This window comes from Cervus elaphus, chromosome 23 (assembly GCF_910594005.1).
Source record: "Cervus elaphus chromosome 23, mCerEla1.1, whole genome shotgun sequence".
In the NCBI taxonomy this organism is placed as follows: Eukaryota; Metazoa; Chordata; class Mammalia; order Artiodactyla; family Cervidae; genus Cervus; species Cervus elaphus.
In genome coordinates this window covers 56,927,169-56,951,195 of record NC_057837.1, presented here as the reverse complement: position 1 = coordinate 56,951,195, position 24,027 = coordinate 56,927,169, and the positions used below count along the sequence as shown (strand labels likewise).

The following is a 24,027-nucleotide window of genomic DNA, read 5'->3' as shown; positions in this document are numbered from 1 at the left end:
TTTTTTATCTGTTTGCAAATGTTCAGTGTAATGGTTTGAAACCCAGCCGTGTAGCTGCCGCCGCCCACACACAGAGCTGCAGTACCACTGAGCATCGGCAGGCAAGCCGTATCTCCAGCATCGGCCATTACACCCGAACCCACACCAGGGCAGGCTGCACCCCTACCCCCTGGGTCCCTCCACCCACCCCCCACCACCCTGCACCCCCGACACCCACCATCCTCCACACACACAATTAAAACAAAATTTCCAGCACTCGGTTTCCTCTAGAGAAGGCAGAAAGAGAAGCAAAGGCACACATGGGATGAGGAGGGAGGAAACTCGTGCCTCATCGGAGCCACCGGTTTTCCGGAGAGAGCGCGGCAGCCCCCACCTGCCTGTGGACTGACCACTTCAAGGTGAGAGAGGTCTTTGTGATTTCTTTGTGCACCTGGAGGTCTGGGAGGCAAGGCCAGATGAAGGGAGCTTAATCACTGAGCCTTGTCTGTCACCTCCCGAGTGATTCTATCAGGCAAGCATGATGGATGCTCTCTTCCAAGCACACGCAGTTTTTTGTGACACAAGCCCCCACTCAGGTCCCCGTGAGTGCCTTGGAGTCAGGGGGCTTCTCAGGCCCCCTCTTCCACCTCTCAGCACAGCCTCCTGAGCTGAGACGTGGACTAAGGGCTGACCCTGCCTTTGGCTTGACCTGTTGATTTCCGACTGAGGCCACTGACCTTCCTCCCTGGAGTGAGTACTGACCCCAAAGTGGGTCCCTACAGAGTGGTTCTCCATCTATGGGGCTTTGGGAAACCTGTCTGCCCAGTGGCCCCCAAGCCCGGTAATCAGAAGCAATCAGACCCAGCTGTCCAGCTAATCTCTATGAAATAGGCTTCCTTCCCAGTAGAAATCAACAAAGTTTAAAATAGAACGGACTGTAATCGGAAACGAAGCTATAGAGTTGTGTGTGTGTGAGGCAACAGGCAGCAACATCCGTATGGAAAATATTAAGGACAAATTACATAGCTCACCGCCATGGGAGCCAGGAAAAGAAATGATTTCCTTGCTTAATAAGCATGTTTGTGGGTCGGAGGGGAGCTGAGTGGGGACATCTCCTCTGGACACTTTCAACCTCTGGACCAGAAGGAGAGGGATTAGAGGAGAACGACAAAGATGGAGGGAAAGGAAAAAGGCCATAATGTAACGTACTTGGAGAAGAGAAGCAGAGAAAAAAAGCTCCAAATTCTGTGCAGTGAAGGATGAATCAGTTGGCATAGGTTTATTTTTAGTCTCTAAGATCTGCTGTTACAGTTTGCCTGGCATTAATTAATGTCATAGGCGTGTTTCATCCACAGATTCCGAAGGTCCTCAGCATGTTATTCAAACCAGGAGGTGTCGACCCTCATGTCTGGGCGCTCTCGGGCCTTGGGGTTTGGTCTCCTGCACAAACACGCGTCCAGAGTGTTGCGATCTCTGACCTTGCCCTCTCCGGGTGTATCCGTTCATCTCCTGGCTCCAACCCGTGGATGTCTGGCCACTGGCCAAGGGAGAATTGCAATTGTTATGCTTTGTTTTCCAAAAAGGAAAGGCTGTACGGAGTCAAAATTGGGGGAAAAAGATGTTGGATCATGGCTTGGGATGAAAAAAAAAAGATGGCTTTAGGGGCATCTGTACCACCACAGAGAAGAAGGACGGGGCTCCCTAATCTCCACACTGGGTGAATATTGACAAAGTGTGTTTTGTAAGCAGAGAATCACTCCCAAGGTAGTTAGGACGTAGTGTAATATTTTAGCAGGGACTCATCATGGGGCTTGGAATTGGTCAGATGTTGGCTGAAATTTCACCTGAGGCTGCTGCTGCTGCTAAGTCGCTTCAGTTGTGTCCGACTCTGTGCGCCCTCATAGACAGCAGCCCACCAGGCTCCGCCGTCCCTGGGATTCTCCAGGCAAGAACACTGGAGTGGGTTGCCATTTCCTTCTCCAATGAAGGAAAGTGAAAAGTGAAAGTGAAGTCACTCAGTCACGTCTGACTCTTAGCGAACCCATGGACTGCAGCCTACCAGGCTCCTCCGTCCACGGGATTTTCCAGGCAAGAGGACTGGAGTGGGTTGCCATCACCTGAGGCTGCTGCTGCTAAGTCACTTCAGTCGTGTCCGACTCTGTGAGACCCTGTAGACGGCAGCCCACCAGGCTCCCCGTCCCTGGGATTCTCTAGGCAAGAACTCTGGAGTGGGTTGCTATTTCCTTCTCCAATGCATGAAAGTGAAAAGTGAGAGTGAAGTTGCTCAGTCGTGTCCAGCTCTTAGCGACCCCATGGGCTGCAGCCTACCAGGCTCCTCCGTCCATGGGATTTTCCAGGCAAGGGTACTGGAGTGGGGTTGCCATCACCTGAGGCTACTTACCCCCGAAACGCCTGTTCATATTTCAGAGCCCAGGCTGTATTGAAAGAGCAGTTTAGAGGCAGGAGCTGCCCCGAGCAGGGTGCCTCGCTCTCTGAGGTGAAAACAGGATAACAGCTGGCTTGAGGAAGAGGCAAGCGTGAGAAAGAGAAGGCAGAGCAGTAGTGGAACCATTGAGACAACTGTCTTTGTACATTTGCAACAACTATTAGCTCAGTAAGAAAGTGTGAATGCATTCCAGCCCCTGATTCGAGGAGACATCTCTTATCCTCTCTTAAATTAATCCAAATATCCCCCCACGACCCTACAGTCAGACTCAGTCATTGATGACTAGGTGTTCAGAGCTGCCTATGTATGGTCCTCATTTAGTTCATCAGTCTTTCATGGTTGGTCCATCTGAGACAGGGGCGTGGACAACCACACCCAGGAGCGTCCCAGGGCAGTGGCTGGCCTCTCTATCAAGTGAAGAAATACAAAGAGTATGAATGATCTCTGATGGCCACTGGGCAGGTTCAGTGCTCAGGTCCTCAAGAGAGATCAGCATCACTGAATTTGAGAAGTTCTTAAGAAGGAGGGTCAGGACCACCGAGAGGGTGTGAGTAGGCAGGGAACTGACTTGGGTGTTTTGTTGAGATTGGGTTCTGTCCTTCAACCCAGGCAGCGGACTCAAGGATCCCGAGCCCACGCATGTGAACTGTGTGTGACTGGGTGAGTCATGCCCTTCTGACCACACCAAGCTCCTTGAACATGGCCCATCACATTCTCTACCAGAGCCTCTTCAGCAACCACGGATGGATTTTTCTGGGCTGGGAACACCTAGCTGGCAGGGGGTGATGAGTGGGAATCCAGTGGTTGAGTAACAGGAATTCCATTCTAATGGGAACCTCTGGTGGTTCGCCAAGTGTGTGGCCACTGGTGTATGAGATGGGTACCCACCTGGGCACATCAGACAGGGCAGGTGACAGACCTTCAGGCTCTTGTCACCTGTTTGAGACCTGACCAGAGGATGCCCTTAGAAAACCAAGTGAAAACTTCCCCCGGTGCTGAAAACCTGGAGTCTTTCACAGCTTTGTAATTTGTTTAAGTGCAGAGAGGTCTGATATGCCAGGCCAGTTGAAGGGATAAGTTCAAAACTATGATCAGAGAAGGTGACTGCTGCTGCTGACTCTGACTTCCCGGTGTTATGACAGGGAAGGAGGACTTTGCCTGCATCTCTTTTTCTAGTCCTTGTAATGCCTGGGAGGCTGCAGCCATCCCATCACCTTCTGATGGAGGAGGAAACGGAGCCTTACGTATGTTATTTTTTGCATTGCCTTCCACAGTAGATCCACTGATTTTACTATAAAATAACTCTTTCCTCTAAAAAATGCTTGATGGAGAATTTTCTGCTTCCTCACTCCTGGGCGAGGCACGTGTTTACCTGTGGTGTCTGCAGGTAGAGTCCTGCCCATTCTGTAAGTACAGGGGTCCTATTGGAAGAGCCAGAGCTCAGGCCACCAGAGGGAGGCCTGTAGGGCCGGAGGGGTGGCCTCCCTGCAAGTTTGTGGTCACTGGCAGGTGAAAGGCAAAGGCTCCCCAGCCCTGTTCCTTCCCTGCTGAGTTCCCATCCCCCAGCAAAGGTCTGCAGCTAGGCAACTGTCACCTATGGTCCTGGGGAGGGCCAGTTGTCTGCAGTGGGATGCGGAAGCTGGACAGGGGTCCAGCGTGGAGGTGGTCGTCCCACGTGAGGGGGCGGGGTTCTCCAGGGCCCCTAGCTCCCAAGCAGCCCCACCTACAGGCCCTCCTGACCCCCTCCTCCTCTGTGACCGCCGTGGGCCTCACATCCTGGCGGGGAGGGGCTCCCTGGAAACAGGGCCTGTTGATGCAAACACACGTGTCTCTCGCCACAGGAAACGTGGGCTCACGTCCACAGTGATAACCACCGCGCTCCTCCCAGACACAGAAGAGGAACAGGTTTTCGATGTTTAACTAAATTAGGAAACACGTGTTCTCCCTCCCCCTGTGTCTCCTGGCAGTTCTCAGTTGACCTCATGTGGAGCCCCTGCTCTCGCTTTCTGTCCTACAGTGGGAAGCTGGACAGTTAGGCAGTAAAGCCCTGTTCCTCTGGTCTTAGCTAAAAGCTGGGAAAAAACATGGTATTAGTGATACTAGGAATCGATGGGTTTCTAGTATCTAGATACTGGAAACCAGTGGATCTGGGGTCCTAGGTAGGGCTGTCCGATAGAATACAGGGTGCCCAGCCGGACTTCAGGGACGCTGTGAATGCTCTTATAGTATAAGGATTGCACAGGATATACTAGCTTATTCTTTGTTGTTTCTTCTAGACTCAAATTTAACTAGGCATCCTGTATTTTTTTAATTTTTTATTTTAAAAACATTTATTTTTATTTATTTATTTGACTGTACCAGTTCTCAGTTGCAGTACGTGGGATATTCAATCTTGGTTGTGGCATGCAAACTCTTAGTTGTGGCATATGGGATCTAGTTTCCCAATCAGGGATCGAACCTAGGTCCCCTGCATTGGGAAAAATGGAGTTTTAGCCACTGGACCACCAGGAAACTGACCATTCTGCATTTTTTTTTCTTTTCCTTTTTTTAAAAAATAATTTTATTTATTTATTTTTATTTTTTGGGGCTGTGCTGAGTCTTTGTTGCTGTGCAAGCTTCTCTCTAGTTGCGGCAAGTAGGGACTACTCTCTGATTGCTGTATTCTTAGGTTTCTCATGCAGTGGCTTCTCTTGTTGCAGAGTACAGGTGCAGGGAGCAGCAGCTTCAATAGATGCAGCATGTGGGCTCCGTAGTTGTGGCTCCTGGGCTCTGGAGCACAGGCTCAGTAGTTGTGGCACTCAGACTTGGTTGCTTCTTGGCATGTGGGATCTTCCTGGACTAGGGATTGAACCCATGTCTCCTGCCACAGCGTTTGATTCTCATCCACTGAGCCCACCAGGGAAGCCCCCCATCATGCATTTTTAAAAATTGATGTATAGTTGATTTACAATATTAGTTTCAAGTGTGCAGCACAGTGATTCATTTAAAGATATATATATATATATATATATATACACCCACATACATATATATTTTTTCAGGGCATTCTGCATTTTTATATATCTGCTACAAGTAGTAGTAGTATGGGCTTCCCTGATAGCTCAGTTGGTAATGAATCCGCCTGCAATGCAGGAGACCCCAGTTTGATTCCTGGGTCAGGAAGATCCCCTGGAGAAGGAAAAGGCTACCCACTCCAGGATTCTGGCCTGGAGAATTCCATGGACTGTGTTGTCCATGGGGTCACAAAGAGTCGGACACAACTGAGTGACTTTCACTCACTCACTCAGTAGTAGTATCTGTAGTACAGGGTATGCCCAGGCAAACTTGAAAAACTTGCTCTGGGAGGAGCTGGGGTCAAGTTCTCCATCAGACTAGCTCCCTGGGCCCTGAGGAGAATAAAGTTGCCTATGTGATGTAGTGGGTACCTGGCTCCAGGCACACGGTAACATCTTATATACAGGGTGGTCTCCTTGGGTCTTTCCCGGGGAGGCGTGATGAAATTCGCTGTCCTGGGGAGCAGTCGAGACCCAGGGAGACTGGTCTGACTTTCCAGGTGCTCAGATTCTGCCTCCCTGCCTAGGACTTTCTGACAGTGGGTGGGTAAGCAGCGCAAACGCCTAGAAAACGAAGCTTTGGAGGAGCAGTAATAACAGGTTAGCTTGGAAACGCTCTGTGCAGAGATGGGAAGGCTGTATCAACACATGCAAATTATATGCAAATACACTCGGCCGCCTGGCAGTGTGTACCTGTGGGAGCCCATGAGCTCATCCCACCTGCACCCCACTACTGTCCCGGGTCTCTAGCTATGGCAAGTATACTGGGCTGAGCGCTGCTGGGACCTGGTGAGGTCCACGTTCCTGGAGCACATTTGGCCTGGGGCAGGAGGGGTGTGTGTGTGTGTGTGTGTGTGAACAAACGCACACACATGTTCTCTGGTGTGGCTGAGGATACGAGGGGGCTGATGTGGAGGTGGATGTGTGAGGCGGGGGGAGCACATTGATGTGTGCATGACTTGCCACTGTGATCTGTGCATGCCCAGACAGACACACAGCTCCTGTCTCTCAGGATAAGCCCTGCCCAGGCTCTCCCAGGATCTCTCTCCAGAGAGGAAGAGGCAGTCCCTCTTTCTGGCCATCCTCCTGCCAAGATGCCCAGAATGGATGCTGTTGATGAGAATAATTGCAGCTTTAATGTTCCCATTGGCTTCCACCATGGCTTCCCAGGTGGCTCAGTGGTAAAGAATCTGCCTGCCAATGCAGGATATGCAAGAGACGTGGTTCAATCCCTGGGTTGGGACGATACCCTGGAGAAGGAAATAGTAACTCACTGCAGTACTCTTGCTTGGAAAATTCTATGGACAGAGGAGTCTGGTGGGCTGCAATCCATGAGGTCGCAAAGAGTCGGACATGACTGAGCACACACACACAAATGCTCCCATCAACATTGACTGGGGTTAAAGGCCCACCCTCCTTTTGGGGAGCACCATAAACTTAACTGACCCAAGTGCCTGGGGTTATTATCATCCCTGCCAGACAGAGCAGCCTATGAAGGCTTTGAAAGATAAAGGAACTTGTCCACAACTAGTGAGAACGGAGCCCAGGTTCAACTTTAGGTGCTCTAAGACACCTGCTCTGAGATTTTGGGAGCTTGGTAGAGCCCTGTCCACTGAGGATTGAAAACCGAATCCTGGGCACTGACTTTTTGGGAGAGAGTGAATTCTCATGGGAATGTCTTCATGGAGATATTTGCGAGTTTTAAGTGAGATGGTTTGGGATTTGTGCTGTTAGAATTAACAGGGTTGCCCTCAAATGTTGGTGCCAGCTGCATCCCCGTATGTTGGGAGGTGTTCCCCAAGAGAGCAACTGAGCCCAGGGACTGATGATGGAGGGGTGGGCTGCCCCAGCCCCTCTGTCTTGTCTGCTGAAGAAAGGAGCTTGGGTTAACAGTTAAGCATGGTGACGTGAGCTTCTTCTCAGGCTCCCCAAAAGAACCCAGATCTGAGTTAGGTCTGAAGGTCTGGAGCAAGGCGATGAGGTGCAGATGGAAGGACGGACACAGACCTCAGGCCTGGGAGTGGCTCCTATGGGGCCCCCACGCCAGCAGGAGCTGAAAGGCCAGGGTGGGCTGGGATGCAAATAGGAAGTGGGGTTTGGGACGGGGCCGCAGAGGTGCGCAGAGGCCAGCACCCTGGCGACCATGCAGGCAGTGGAAAACACTTCGGGGAGCTGTGACTAGAGTGAGGATGTTGGACGGAATTCTGTTTGAAAATCAGCCCTCTGGTCATGGGAGGATCGTGGTGTTTACTGGGGGCCTGGGGGTGAAGGGAGATCACTGGACCTTTGCTGCTGGCGGGCACACAATTCATTCCCATCCTGCTCGGCTGCCTTCTCCACCCACAGCCCAGCAGGCTGAGCGGCCCCTGCAGACCGTGTTCCTGAGTTCGTCCCCTCTTGGCTCCTTCTCCTTTCCGCCTCCAGAGAACACGTGCGCTGGCTCCCAGCCCGCACTGCCCTGAGTTCTTCCCCTCGGGGCCAAACTCGGCACAACTGGACCCCACGAGAACAGGAAGGAGTCAACACAATATTAAGCATGCCTGAGCCCTGCTGCCTGACTTTTGAGAAGGTCAGGGCCTGATTTCTGTTTGGCCCCCACTTCCCTGGGCTGGGCTTCCCGTGGAGCAGAAGGCATGGTGGGAGGAACCGATTGCTTCACCAAGCGGTCTCGCTCCCAGGCCCACTGGGGAAGTGCTTCATGGTGCAGGATGCTGCTCCCAGAAGCCTGGGTCTCCCAGCTGCCCAGACTTGATTGGGAGACTGGACAAACTGGAAACTGGACAAACTGATGATCCTAGCCACCCCCGCCCCCACCAAGTGCACCTGAGGAAGGACAAGTCAGACGTTGAGCATCCCTGCCATGCTAAGTTATGGAGAACAGGAAGGTCCTAGAGGGAAAAGGACCCGGTAGGAAGTTGCGTTGGCAGCCCAGCCTTGGAGAGGGACTTACTGCCCCACTATTTCGTGCCAGGGGGAACTCTTTCTTTGAAAAAAGCCACAACCAACCTTGGCTGTCCCAGCACAGCTGGAAAGTTGGTCTGACAGTTGCTTACCAAGTACCTGTGTGGAGCTGGCTGCGTGCGTGTGTGCTAAGCCACTTCAGTTGTGTTCCACTCTTTGCAACCACATGGACCATAGCCTGTCAGGCTCCTCTGTCCATGGAATTCTCCAGGCAAGAATACTTGAGTGGGTTGCCATGCCCTCCTACAGAGAATCTTCCTGACCTAGGGATCGAACCCGCGTCTCTTACATCTCCTGCATTGGCAGGCGGGTTCTTTATCACTAGTGCCACCTGGGAAGCCCCGCGGAGCTGGGCTAAGAAAGTTAAAATTTGTCACCATCTTCAAGCAGTGCAACTGGTGACAGAAGCTGACGGGTAAACCAATCATTGCAGTACGCTGTTTGAAGTACATGGGGAAGGATGAGCAAGCTGCCGGGGCTCCCTGAGAGAGGAGAAGGTCCCGGGGTGCCTGGACAATTGGGTCACGCCTCACAGAGGATGCAACATCTAGACAGGCTGTATCACCTTTTCCTGCTCCAGGGAGAGGAATCGTGAGTCCAGAACATAGTCACACGCATGGGTCGAGCTCGTAGAACGAGTATGTAACACCTTTGGAACAGGAACTCATGTGGTCCAGTCTCAAAGCGGCTTTACAAGCCCCAGATTCAGTGTAGGAGATAGAAGCTGATTTATCTGATAGGCAAACAGTAAGGTCCTTTGCTTGAGTTTCTTCACTGCTGGGGAGGAGTCTCATGATCCACAGCAAAACTTGTAACATTTCTTCTTCCTTTTCCACCCACGCTCCCTCCTCCAAGTTCTCTCTTCTCCAACCTCTGATGAAAAGCTCGTTCCTCTGTCCTGATCCTTTTTCTCTCAACCAATTTCCCAACCTCCCTGCCATGTCTTAACGTTACTGTTGGTTGCTCAGTCACGTCCGACTCTTTGCGACCCTGTGGACTGTAACCCGCCAGGCTTCTCTGTTCGTGGAATCCTCCAGGCAAGAATACTGTAGTGGGGCTCCAGGATTGCCATTCCCTTCTCCGGGGGATCTTTCCAACCCAGGGATCAAGCCTGGGTCTCCTGTGCTGCAGGCAGATTCTTTACCATCTGAGCCACATGTGGCCTCAAAAGCTCTACACCCCTTGTCCTCTGATTGGACTTTGGCCTCATCTTGTAGCATCTTCCTCTTTGCTATTGTTCTGCATATCCATCAGCCTTCTGCTGGTTTTAAGTTGCCCAGTGGGTACTCACCCCAGGACCTTTGCACATCAAACTCCCTCCGTCTGGAACAACTCACCCTCAGATTTCCCCTTGGCTGAATCATCCTTGCATTTCAGCTGTCCTCATCATGTCTCACACCACTCCATTTTTTTCCTTCATCACTTATCTCTATCTGAAATGACTTCACTCACTTATGTGTTTTCTTCTATATGATTGTCTCCTATTCAAAAGGTGAGCCCCACATGCACAGGGGCCTTATCTTATTCTCCCCTGATCCTTTGACCTAGAACAGAACTTGAAACCTGTTTGGTGTTCAAGGAATTGTTGGTGAATGTGTGAGTAGCTGTGGAATGCAATTTCCCAGGAGTGGGTCTGTTTTCTTCTTCATGGCTTTTTTGGGTTGGTATCTGCCTGTTTGGTTTTTGTCCTTATTTTTCCTCAAGCATCTTGAACACGTATCACAGAAAAGATGAAGAGCACTTTGTTGTTGCTCAGTTCTGTCACTCAGTAAAGTCTGACTTTGTGACCCCATGGACTGCAGCACGCCAGGCTTCCCTGTCCTCCACCATCTCCTTGAGTTTGCTCAGGTTCATGTCCATTGAGTTGGTGATGCTGTCTAACCATCTCATCCTCTGCTGCCCTCTTCTCTTTTTGCCTTTAGTCTTTCCCTGCATCAGGTTCTTTTCCAATGAGTCAGTTCTTAGCATCAGGTGGCCAAAGTATTGGAGCTTCAGCTTCAGCATCAGTCCTTCCAATGAGAACAGTTCGGTGATGGCAAAACCTTCTCGGGGCAGTGGGAGGTGACAGGGCAGATTGGACAAAGCACAGCTTCTCCTGGATGGGAAAACAAGCCAATCCGCTGACTCAATGGATGTGAGTCTGAGTGAAGGACAAGGAAACCTGGAGTGCTGCAGTCCATGGGATCGCAAAGAGCTGGACACAACTTAGTGACTGAACAATAGCCACATAAAAGGGACACACCCAGAGGATGGGACGGTGGGAAAGAAAGCCAGAACGTGAGCTCAGAGGCCACCAAGAGAACAAAATCCCTGGGGTCTCCTAGGCCAGGACTTGGATTTGAGGAACAGTCATCATTCGGTTTCATGAGGACAAAAGGATACTTGGCTTGGAGAAGTAGCTGGCAGAGGCTGATATACAAATCTTGGTTTTAATCTGTTTATTGAAATGTTTAAACATATCATTTTTGTAAATACATCTGAAAGACACTGATTAATCCATCTCCCAAGGGGTGGGTGGGGTGGGGGTCTTACCATTTTGTTCCCCATCTGGATCAGTGAACTCTTCCCCTTAAAAAAAATAAATAAGAAAACAAACTCCTTACATAAGAAACTTTTGACAGGGGGTGGAAGAGGGGAACCAGTTTTTCTTTTTATCGCTGAAACGAAGGCCTTTTCTTTCTGGTCTGAAAAATTAATCTACAGAAACAGTGGGTGACGCCGACAAAAATCACTTCAGGTTCTGGGAATGATTTCATTTTTACACTTGATGATTAAAAATCAGATCAGCCAAGTGCTCAAGAGCCCCAGCATGCCTCCCTAAGGTTCCCTACCATACTATGGTAGGGAACAAAATGCACATTGCCGTCGCCTGGCTTTTGGTCTGTCACTCAGACACTTCTGTTCTCTCTAGCTCTGGGAAAGCAGAGTCAGGGCGATGGTCTGGGGAAATGAACTGCTCAGGCAATTATGGCAGGAGCATCAGCAACAAGGAAGTAATAGACCCTGGAGGCTCTGAATCTTTCCCTGGATGTAGTACGATCATAGCCCGGTGTGAGCCGGGAAGCTGGAGTGATGGGAGCTGTTCTGGAAAAGGGAGGGGGCATTTGTTTGCTGACCAGGGGTGGAGGAGGACAGTTTTGGGGAACCTGTCTTGAGAAGCAGAAGGACATTGTCCTGAAGAACCTGTGCCCCCCGCCCACTGAACCACAGCCAGGGGCATCTTCCTGCTTCCTCATTCAACCCTCCCTTGAATGGGTCTGGACCAGAGAAACCAACCCAAACCCAGCCCATCCCGAGTACCAGAAGAGTCTAAGGAGCTGGCACATTGTCTGACCTGACATTTCCCAAGATTGGTATCTAGACCTGGAGTACTGTATTTTTTTTTTTTTAATTTCTTGACCTCCGTAAATTCAGGTGGAACCATTAAACATTAATTTTTTTTAATTGGAGGATAATTACTTCACAACGGTATGTTGGTTTCTGCTGAACAACAATTTGAATCAGCTACGTGCTTGCGTGTGCTAAGTTACTCCAGTCGTGTCCGACTCTCTGTGACCCCATGGACTGTCGTCCGCCAGGCTCCTCTGTCTATGGGATTCTCCAGGCAAGAAAACTGGAATGGGTTGCCGTTCCCTTCCCCAGGGGATCTTCCCCATCCAGGGATCGAACCTGTGTCTCTTACGTCTCTGTCTCCTGCATTGGCAGAAGGGTTCCTTACCACAAGCGCCACATGGGAAGCCCTGAATCGGCCATACATATATCCATTTATGTATATACAATATACCTGTACAGATGGATCCCCTCCTTCTTGAGCTTCCCTCTCCTATCCCCCTTCCCTGCCCACCTCACCCCTTTAGGTCATCCCAGTGCCCCAAGCTGAGCTTCCTGTGATATACCACGGCTTCCTGCTAGCTATCTGTTTTACACGTGGTACTGGATGAATGTCAATGCTACTCTCTCAATTCGTCCCACCCTTTTCGGAAGAGGGTGTGTCTACACATCTGCTGTCTACATCTGCATCTCTATTAAACATTTTGAAGATAAACTTTTTATCTTGGAGTCATGTTCCGTTTACAGGAAAGTTGCAAAGTTAGCCTTTTGTCCCGCTGTGAGCATCTGACATGCACACAGGGGTGCACAGTGACAGAGATGTAGAATGTTGACGCACGACTGTAACTGAATTCCAGACATTATCTAGACTTCCAGTCTTCCCTGGATGCTGGCTTTCTATTCTAGGATCCAGACGAGGGTCAAGTGGTATCTTCTGACATATCTTTTTAAAAAGTGACTACCTAGGGAATTATTTTAATGGATATCACAGAAGTATATCATGACCACATCAACTGTGATTACAGTTTGTAAACAATTAAATGCCAAAAAACATGTCCATTTGAAGAAATATGTTATAAATATAAATGAAGATGACGCCCAGCTGGAGGATGAGGATCCGGCATGCAGTGGTCTGGCTCCTTTTCATCACCACCGCCCTCCCCCTGACTGAAAGGGAGGATATGGTGTAGGTCCCTCAGAAATCCGGTTGTAGGATCCCGACAGTGGAACTGGCCCAACGGAGACCCCCTGAGGCCAGCAGCTCTTCCACGATCCAACAGCGCCTCCTTCCTCAGCAGGAGGAAGGCAGGAGGTGGAGATGGGGGTGCGGGAGACCCTCTGGTGGGAATAAAGTTTCCATCTCAATTATTCAGCTGACCCTTGACCCCCATTATCATGGATAATCAAAAACTGGCTGGATGCTGCATGTTTTAAATAAAAACATGGTTGAAGTGGCCCTGAGGACACACAGGCAGGTAATTAACACGGGCCACTCCTGCGACTGCTCTTCAGGGGGGTGCGCTTTTCCATCTGCACGGAAATGAGAACAACGGCCGTGGGGACGAGTCAGAGCCCTGTGGAGGGCTCCCCTCAAAAGGAGCTCTACAGGTGAACCTCATTTCTTACTACATGAGGACTGTGGTCACAAACCTCTTTTGACAAGCAGAATGTTAAGGGGAACTGAATCCAGAGAGGAAAGAGGCTTAAATGAAAACCCAACTGCATGTTCCCAAGAGTGCACGTGTGTGCCCCTGCCTCCCGCTTGAAGCCCGCTTAAACACTCTGCAGTTGATAAGCTTGGAGACTTGGAGGTTTTTCCATCCCGGCAGGTCCCACCTGGCTGGTAGGTCTCTATGGGCACCCATGCAAGGTCTGGGTTTAGCTCAAGGCTGGAGAAATTTGATGGGGTTTGTCTCTGTAGATAGTGTCCTCAGGCTTACCCTGTGCAGGCCGTCAGGTGACAAAGAGGGAAGCCCGAACAATCATTTAGGACACCCCGGGACAGACAACCTGAGAGGGACGAGAGATGTGAGGGTTCATCTCAGGAGAGTTGAAGGAGAAGGGTGGCTGTCCTGACTGGTCTTGCATGGTCTCTGTTCTTCACAAGTTGTCCTGCTGCCGGCACAAAAGTGAAAACCAGAAAACAACAAACAGACACATCCACTCATTTCCTTTCGTTTAACACATGCCCTGGGGACTGTGATCTGCTCTGGGCCCAGTTCAAGACTTTGCAGAGGCCCCTGGAGGTAGGGGAGAGAAGGGCTGGCAGCAGGATGTGGAGAGAGGACCACACCTGGAGGCGTCTTGTAGTCACTTCAGATTTGACTCATCCGAAGCCCGGAGAAGATCTTCTTAGCGCCCTGCTTGCTGGTGAGGCTGAGCTGGGTCTCCGGGCCCCAGATTTCCTGCACAGACTCATCCTCCTGCTGAGTCCTGGGGGAGGGCTGCTCTCGGAGCTGCAAGAAGGGGGCCAGGTGCAGCTACCCTGGGGATTTGTGCCATGCAGCTGCATCTCTGGGGGCCAGGGAAGATTCTGGGCACTGAACCCCAAAGGTAAGGGGTGATTAGGCTCCCCCTGGCCCCACTTCTGGACAAGAATGTCACTGAACCCCAGAGGCAGGGGGTTATTAGACTCCCCCCGCCCCCACTTCTGAAAAGGGATGTGAGTCAAGGGGCACAGGAGCCATGCAGCGTTGCTCCTCATCTAAATTCCTCTTCCCACCCAGTCTTCCTGGACCTGCAGGACATCTGCCGTCCTGCCCTGGTTTTGCTGTCTTTTCTTTTGGCTACACCTGAGAGCTGTGCTTTAGAGAACTGTCATCACAGGCTGCAATTTTGCCAAACGAGCCTTACTCTTGGCAAGGGAGTGATATATCTTTTCTGTTTGTTTCCTTGAGGGAGGAAAAAGAAAAGGCCCAAGAAAGCAAGTTCACAATAATTCGGAAATGATTTTTCTTTCTCTTTGGTGACTGTTGTCACATGCTTACTGGGTTGGTTATCTGCTGTCAAATCTGGACAGCTGAATTATGTGACAGTACTTAGAAAAATTGGAAGGGGAGTGATTGTTTATTATCTTGAGATATAATTCACATACCATAATGTTTCCCTTCTAAAGTCTATGATTTAGTGGTTTTTAGTGTATTCACAAAGTTGTGCACTTATCTCTATGATCGAATTCCAGAACATTCCACCCTCCTATCCCAAATAACCTCTGCACGTAGCAGCTGTCACTCCCCTCGCTACCCCCAGCCCTAAGGAGCTATAACTCTACTGTCTGTCTCTGCAGATTTGCCTTTTCTGGACATTTCATATACATGGAACCAGACGACATGTCGCCTTTGGTGTCTGGCTTCTGCCACTCAGCATAACTCTGTGGTCCACTCAGCATAGCTCTGGGGTCCACTCAGCATAGCTCTGGGGTCCACTCAGCATAGTTCTGGGGTCCACTCAGCATAGTTGGGGGTCCACTCAGCATAGTTCTGGGGTCCACTCAGCATAGTTGTGGGTCCATTCAGTGTAGTTCTGGGGTTCACCCAGTGTAGTTGGGGGTCCATTCAGTGTAGTTGGGGGGGTCCACCAATGTTGTTGCAGGGTCCGGATTTCATTCTTTTTGTTGCCTCATGTCTCCGTGGCATAGATATGTGACATTTTAATCTAATCATCCCTTGATATATTTATTTTCGACTAACTCCAAAGGCATGTTTCTTTAAGTGACTTTTGTACAGGAAAACTTTCCCATTAAGCTATCTTCATGAAGTGTATTCACACCGTAACTCAGGAGAAAAAAGAAAAAGTAAATCAAAGTCCTTTCTGGATGTAGAGACAGATTCTTTTCTGAGGGCTTCCTTGGTGATGGGGGACTGTCTACCTGCTTCTCAGCCCTTTCTGCATCCTCTCCCATGGCTCTCTACTTCTGGGAGTTTCGCCTTACTCCAGGGGCAGGCCCAGCTCTTCAGCTCTTCCAGTCTTCTCCTCTCCCTTCCCTGGTCCACAGCTGTCCCATGACCCTCTCTCTCCTTTTCGGGAACAGCCGGGCACACACAAACCTTTGACCTTTGTGCATTTCCAAGCCTCCCCAGCTTGCCTCTTACTGCTACACCTGCCCAGAAAATTCTTTTGCATCCTCCAACACCCAGCTCATCTATTTTCTCTAGGAAGTTCCCCAAACTGTCTTTCCCTGGGCCTCCATGATGCTTTATTTCTGTGTCATGATCAGGGGGTGGTTCTATGGTATTTAAAAATGGGAAAACTGGAGGTAGCAATAAATTGGATTGGTTGCTGGTGGCAGTGCTGGGATCTGGAGATGTTGGAGGGTCCCAGGGAGGGGAAGGGACATTGGAGCTCTGCTCATGCTACACCACTGAGACATTGCCTCCGGCTTTCCCAGTCTTACTTGCATACTACCTGTGACCACATGCACACCTGGCAGCCCACAGAGCTGGGGAGGTGCCCGAGCGTTGGTGCTGGAGGTACAGCGAGTGGGATCCACATGAATCTGCAGACTGTGGTTCTTCCAAAGACCAGTTCACTCACCCAGGTAAAATTCCTCCCAAGCCCAATCTAGCTCAGCGTGAGGCTTAGAGACATGACCAGCTGGAGGTTGAGATGCGAAGTCTTAATCACTGGACCACCAGGGAAGCCCTGAGACTCTTTTTTTTTTTAACCATACCAATAGCTGCAATTAAAACAAATTGAACTTGATTTACAATGTTGTGTCTCAGGTACACAGCAAAGTGATTTAACTTTATATATATATATGCACACGTATATATGTATTCTTTTTAAAGTCCTGATCCATTTTTGATTATTAAAGATACTGAATATAGTTCCCTGTGCTCTAGGTCCTTGTTATTTATTTTATATACAGTGGTGCATGCGTGCTCAGCCTTTCAGTCACGTCTGACTCTTTTAGACCCCATGGACTGTATCCCGCCAGGTTCCTCTGTCCATGGGATTTTCCAGGCAAGACTACTGGAGTGGACTGCCATTTCCTCCTCCTGGGGAACTTCCCCACACAAGGATCAAACCTGTCTCCTGTGGCTCTTGCATTGGCAGAAGGATTCTTTACTACTGAACCACGTGGGAAGCCCATATAGAGTGGTGCGTATCTGTTAATTCCAAACTTCTAATTTATCCCTCCCACGCTTTCCTCTTTAGTAACCATAAGTTTGTTTTCTATGTGACTTAGAGATTCAGTTTGCCTCTCAACTTCCACCACTGAGAATAATTATTATTTATGTACTCAACTTGTACATACTGTATTTTTACATATTTATGGATCGTATTTATTATACTTTTCAATGTCCATCACTCCTCTGTTTTCTCCCTCCGAAGTTAGAGACAGCAGGGCAGGGACTAGAGTGGGGAGTCAGAGAGAACTCCACCATGCATGTAGAATTTAGGGGTGCCCCAAACTGAAGTCATCAAGATAATGTTTTCATGCAATGTATTGAAAATAAAAATTAATGGTACAGCAGAAACCAACACAATATTGTAAAGCAATTATCCTCCAATTTAAAAAGTAAATTAAAACATATTTAAAAAGTTAATGCAAGTGACTCCAAATTGAATGCTTTAAATAAAGACAGCATCACAGAGATCCTTGTCAGGCCTCTCGCCTTCATCACTTGCAGTGGAAATACTCTACCTGGGCCCTGAGAACCTTCAGTATTATGTGGGGAGGTTCTTGGATGCCTCTTCCAACCCCACCTCCAGGGAAACAACCACGCTGGCTCTACTTCTTACCAGCCTGCACAGACAGAACAACCACGTCTCTGATATGCTGGGTGCCACACCTCCATTTCCCAGCAGCAGGCTCGGTAGATGCACTGTTAGATCAATAGTCACAATTACTGAAGGCCTCAGCAGAGGCTGTATTTTTTTTCTCTCCCTCTCTGCATCTCTCTCTTCCTGTTTTTTAAAGGTTGCTACTGTGACATTAAGTGATGTATAGAAAAGAATTGACTTCCTATTTCTGAGCCAGACCAAGTTTCATCTCTGCATGCGTCTCCTCCAGGTTGTTCAAAATGGTGCTTTTCTCAGTTAAACCTGGTGTTGACTCAAAGGCCGAGCCACGGGAGGTCGTACTCTTTTACTTTATTTTCTAATACGCAAAGAGGATGCCTCTGCCCTCTGAGATGCTGCCTGTAGAGTGGGCACCATTTCAGCAAAGAGGGTAGGAGGCAGGTAACGCCAGCGCCTTGCTGCTCTGGGTTGTCTTTTCTGGGGCCACGGATGTCTCCCCAGTTTCAGGCCAGGTCATTCGTGTTTGAGTTGGAGCACCACTGGCTGCAGGTACATCTCTCTTCATCAAGGTATGTAACATACTTCACCAGATAAGCCTATAGATGATGTTAGTTTTTTAAAAAACAAACCCTTTTTTTCTCACCCTGTACTCTTAATGATATATTTATCTTCAAGCATACAGTTAAAAAGGAAATGCTACATAAAACTGGGCTTGACCCGGTTCAGTAATTGTCCTGTGTGCTTACCATCACTGTTCTTTTTGTCAAAATATTTACTGCAAATCATAATGGCTGTCAGAAACCGAGTCCACAATCCGTGTTCTACTGAACATAGAAAAACCTATAAGGAGATTTGTTGCTGTTGCTTTGTAAGCAGTTCTTTTTTTTTTTTTTTTTAGTGATGGATCTAATTAAACTGAAGGTGTGAATTGGTTAGGAACATTAGTTCTATTAGCCCAAGAGTCAGAAAAACAAAACATATAGTGTAATCTAAATGTCAAGGTATTTGAAAGCAATACTATTTATAGCAGCTCTACTGAGCAACCACCCAAGGGGAGCATTTTTCAATGAGATTTATAAGGGACCCTGGACCTGGGACCATGTATTTATATATATATTTGGGTTCCCAGCGTCCAAAATAGCTAAGAGCTGGAGGGTCTGCCAGATAAGCCCTGGAGCCCATGTCCTGAGAGGTGGCATGCCTCTCCGCTCCCGCCGCAAATCTTCCTGTAAGAATGAGAGCCGAGATGTTATCTGCCGGAATGCAAGGGGAGACAGGATGCAACTTAGAAGAACGATAACGTCGGGCGACTGGGAAAAGCAGAATCAACGTCAGGGCCGATTTAAAATTATGTGCCTTTTAACTAATTCTAGCACCCTAGCTAAGGGCAAGCTTTTAGGATCACAAGACTGATACCCATCAGAGCAAGTGTTTGGGTTCTGCACAAGGCTTGGGGACTGTGGGAAGATTCCGAGAAGCCAAGAGATGAAGGCTTGCTTCCTCGGTTTTACTTTGACCAGGAAGACAGGGGAGGGGGAACCCCCCAAAACTTAAGTAATCACTGCCTAGTTGCCAAGGGGAAATGAGGCCGCCAGGAGGGCCAAGTGTGTACCAGCCAGAGGCCCTTCTTGTGGTAGAAACCACAAGCATGTATGCAGAGAATCAAGACTGTAGAAGAGGGTGGGGAGGTCAGTGTCAGATTAACACAGAGAAGAACACCCAGGGCAGAGTGCCCACCACCATACACATTTGCCAGTTGTCTGATCCTCGGAACAAGTGGGCATAAGCCCTGACCTTCAGAGAAGGAAATCATGGCAAGGAGAGTCGAGGTGACTTTTTCAAAGTCATAAGAGGTTGGGAATTCCCTGGTGGACCAGTGGCTGGCACTTGTCACTTTCACGGCAGTGGCTCGGGTTCAATCCCTGGTCGGGGAACTAAGATCCCACAAGCCTTGTGGCATGGCCAGTGATGCCTTGTGTGTGCATGTGTGTGTGCTCAGTCATGTCTGACCCTTTGTGACCCCATGGACTGTACCTGCCAGGCTCCTCTGTCCATGGAATCCTCCAGGCAAGAATATTGGAGTGGGTTGCCGTTTCCTCCTCTAGGGGATTTTCCTGACCCAGGGATTGAACCTGAGTCTCCTGCACTGGCAGGTGAATTCTTTACTGCTCAGCCACTGGGGAAGCCAGTGATGCCCTACGGTGCTTTAAAAAATAGTTTACAAAATCATAGAGCTTGAAGGGAGCTGAGTAAAGGGTCAAAGATAGGTATGGTCTCCAAGGTCTGGGAGGTCTGTCCTTCTGGGTGTGGCTGAGCAAGGATGACTGAGTTTCTCTGAATGGTCACAGTCAGAACTCTCTACAGAGTTTGTCAGGGCAGCCTTTCCTCTGCTCTGACTTGCAATGAAGTGAGAAGTCTTTGAGGGTCTTCACTGATATCATATTATCATTATAATCATTTGCACTCATATAATGGTGGAGACTTGCCGTTTATGGCAGTGATGTAAAAATGTCCTCTGAATATAAGGGTACCTGAGAACAAATAAATTGACCTTAAGAAAATGATGCAGAGGAAAATGATATGCATCAAGTCAGTGTTTCTCCAAGGGTAGCCATATGGCACCCTGGCCTAGGGATATGGTTTTAGGTCTCTAGATGCTACAGTAAATAACATGGGCTCACATGCTACAAAGGTCACTTCCTGTTTCAGTGCTCTTTCTTTTTGTTTATTTACTATTTATTATTTTTATAAGTTAGGCTTTTTATTTTGAGATAATTGTAGGTTCCCATGCAGTTGTAGGGCTTCCCTGGCAGCTCAGACCGTAAAGAATCTGCAAGAGACCTGTGTTTGATCCCTGGGTCAGTAAGATCCCTTGGAGAAGGGAATGGCAACCCACTCCAGTATTCTTGCCTGGAGAATTCCATGGACAGAGGAGCCTGGCAGGCTACAGTCCATGGGGTTGCAAAGAGTTGGACATAACTGAGCAACTAACACTTTCACTTTCTTTATTTCATGCTATTGTAAGAAATAATCCAAAGAGATCCCATGTACCTTTTAGCCAGTTTCCCTCCATGGTAACATATTTCAAATCACAGCCTGCATGTTGATTTAGTCAAGATACAGACTGTTTCATCACCACAGGGATCTCTCATGGACACACCCACTTCCTCCCTGCACTCCTTTCAACTCCTGGTAACCTTTCATCTGTTCTCCAGCTTCATAATCTGTCATTTCAAGACTGTTATATAAGTGGGGAAAAAAAGAACTTTAATAAGAGGCAGCCATTCTACTCCTGGGTATATATTTGCGAGAAACAAAAACATTAATTCTAAAAGATTGATGCACCCCAACTTTCATAGCAGCATTCCCCCCCCTCTTTTTTTTTAACAATTGCCAAGGTATGGAAGCAAGCCTAAGTGTCCACTAAGAGATGAATGGGTAAAGAAAATGTGGTGTATACACCCAATGGAATGTCAGCCATAAAAGAAGGAAATGATGCCATGTGCGGTAACAGGGATGGACCTAGAGATTAAGTGAAGTCAGAGAAAGACAAATTAAGTGAAGTCAAAGAAAGACAAATACAGTATAATATTATTTACATGTGGAATCTAAAAAATACAACAAACCAATGAATATAACAACAAAAAAACAGACTCACAGATATAGAGAACAAACTAGTGGTTTACCAATGAGGAGAGGGAAGGGGAATGGGGCAACACAGATATACGAGATTCAGGTCAGTTCAATTCAGTTCAGTTGCTCAGTCGTGTCCGACTCTTTGCGACCCCATGAACCGCATCATGCCAGGCCTCCCTGTCTATCACCAACTCCCGGAGTCCACCCAAACCCATGTCCATTGTGTCGGTGATGCCATCCAACCATCTCATCCCCTGTTGTCCCCTTCTTCTGCCCTCAATCTTTCCCAGCATCAGGGTCTTTTCAAATGAGTCAACTCTCCACATCAGGTGGCCAAAGTATTGGAGTTTCAGCTTCAACATCAGTCCTTCCAATGAACACCCAGGACTGATCTCCTTTAGGATGGACTGGTTGGATCTCCTTGCAGTCCAAGGGACTCTCAAGAGTCTTCTCCAACACCACAGTTCAAAAGCATCAATTCTTCGGCACTCAGCTTTCTTCATAGTCCAACTCTCACATCCATACATGACCACTGGAAAAACCATAGCCTTGACTAGACAGACCTTTGTTGGCAAAGTAATGTCTCTGCTTTTTAATATGCTATCTAGGTTGGTCATAACTTTCCTTCCAAGGAGCAAGTGTCTTTTAATTTCATGGCTGCAATCAACATTGGCAGTGATTTTGGAGCCCAGAAAAATAAAGTCAGCCACTGTTTCCCCATCTATTTGCCATGAAATGATGGGACCAGATGCCATGATCTTAGTTTTCTGAATGTTGAGCTTTAAGTCAACTTTTTCACTCTCCTCTTTCACTTTCATCAAGAGGCTCTTTAGTTCTTCTTCACTTTCTGCCATAAGGGTGGTGTCATAAGGGTGGTGTACTAACTCTCAGGGATAAAATAAGCTAGAAGTGTATATTGTACAACGAGGAGACTATAACCAATATTTTATAATAATGAAATAGAGTGTAACCTTTAAAAATTGTGAATCACTCTATTATACACCTGTAATTTATATAAGGTTATACAGCAGCTACACATCCATTTTAAAATGGAAAAAATAAAAATAAAATAGCAAAAAAAGAGGACTGTCATATAAATGAAATTACAGTGTGTAGCCTTGGGGTGTGGCTTTTTTCACACAGCATAATTCTCTGGAGATTCATCAATGTTGTTCCACGTAATAGTTCACTCCTTTTGACTGCTGAGTAATAATGACATGGATGGACCACAGCTGGTTTAAATGTTCATCTGTTGAAGGACATCAGGGCTGATTTCAGTTATCAGCGATTAGACATAAAGCTGCCATGACCATTTGTGCACAGTCTCCTATATGAATCTAAGTTTTCATTTCTTTGGAATAAAAGCCCAGGAATCTAATCCTTGGGTTAAATGGTAGTGGCAGGTTAATTTTTTTTTTTTTTTAAAGACACTGCCAAAGTTTTGTCCAGAATGGCCTTATCATACCCACATCAGCCATTCATGTCATATATCCACATTCTCGCCTGCACTAGGTGTTATCACTGTTTTTCATTTCTGCATCCTGATGGGCGTGCAGTGATATTTCGCTGTGGTTTTAATTTGCATTTCTCTGATGGCTAGTGGTGCTGAACGTCTTTTCATGTGCTTGTTTCCATCTGTATAAGTTTGGCGATGTGTCTGTCTTCATATCTTTTGCTCATTTTTTGATTGGATGGTTGTTGAACTTTTTTTACATTTAATTTTTATTGTATATTGGCATATAGTTCGGATTTTTTTTAAACTTAAAATTTTTTTTTTAATGTTAAGTTTTCATACTCTAGGTTTAATTCCCTGGTCTAATGTAGGGCTTACAAATACTGTCTCCTGGTCTATAGCTGATGTGTTTATCCTCTTCAAAGCAGGGGTTCTCATACAGCAGATATTTTTAATTTTGATGGGATTCAATTTATACATTTTCCCTCCATGGCTCATACTCTTGGTGTCAAGTCTGGAAACTCTTTCCTATGCCCTGGATCCTAAAGATTTTTCTCTTGTTTTTTATTCTAGAGTTTATAGTTTTATAGTTTCTGTTTAAGCTTGTTTCACATTTAGAGTTAATGTTAATATAAGTAAGATCTGAGGTTTAGTTGAGGTCAATTTTTGTCTCTGGATGTCAATTACTCCAGCACTGTTTATTGTAAAGATTACCCTCCCCTCACCAAATTGCTTGAACTTTTGTTAAAAATCTGTTGGGCCTACTTGTGCGAATCTATTTCTGTTTTGTTTTTTTTTTTTAAATTCTGTTCAATTGATCTATGTGTTTGTTCCTCTACCAGAATGGCACTGTCTTCTTTACCATAGCTCTGTAATAAGCTTTAAAATTTATTGAAAATTTAGACTGATTCCTATCAATTTATTATCCTTTTTCCAAAACTGAGTTACCCTAGTTCCTTTACCTTCCTCAATAAATTTTCAAATAATCTTGTTTATGGCCACAAAAAAAGCTTGTGGGGATTTTGATAGGAACTGAATTAAGTCTCTCTATCACTCTGGGGAAAACTGACATCTTTACACCTCTACTATGCTAGTCTTCCAAACCATGAACACAATCTATCTCTTTATTTCTTTAGATTTTCTTTGAGTTTTTCATCAGTTTTTTGTAGTGTTCAGCATATAGGTCCTGGTTATACTTTGTTAATTTTACATCTAAGTATTTCAGTTTTTTGAGTGCTTGTAAATAGCATTGCATTTTAAATTTGGGTTTCTGACTGGCCATTGCTAGTATACGGAAGTGGGACTGATTTTTGTGTGTTGATGTTGTAGACCACGACTTTGCTGAACTTGTTAGTTCTAGAAAACTTTTCTTCTTTTCTTTCTCTCTCTTTTTTCTGATTTCTTGGGATTTTCTACATAGACAA

At 47.4% G+C, this 24,027-nt stretch overlaps 1 protein-coding gene across 2 annotated transcripts in view; it reads left to right on the top strand.

Moving 5' to 3' along the window:
- Nucleotides 1–284: 284 nt before the first annotated feature.
- The window catches only part of ZNF831 (zinc finger protein 831), a 37,425-nt gene continuing 13,682 nt past the window's right edge, over nucleotides 285–24,027 (top strand). The window contains exon 1 of one of the 2 annotated variants that reach the window (XM_043884691.1): nucleotides 285–398. The gene's annotated coding sequence lies outside the window, so the exon portion shown is untranslated. Of the gene's footprint in view, nucleotides 399–17,780; nucleotides 18,084–24,027 lie in introns of those variants that run through there. The other variant, XM_043884690.1, reaches the window with a different exon arrangement.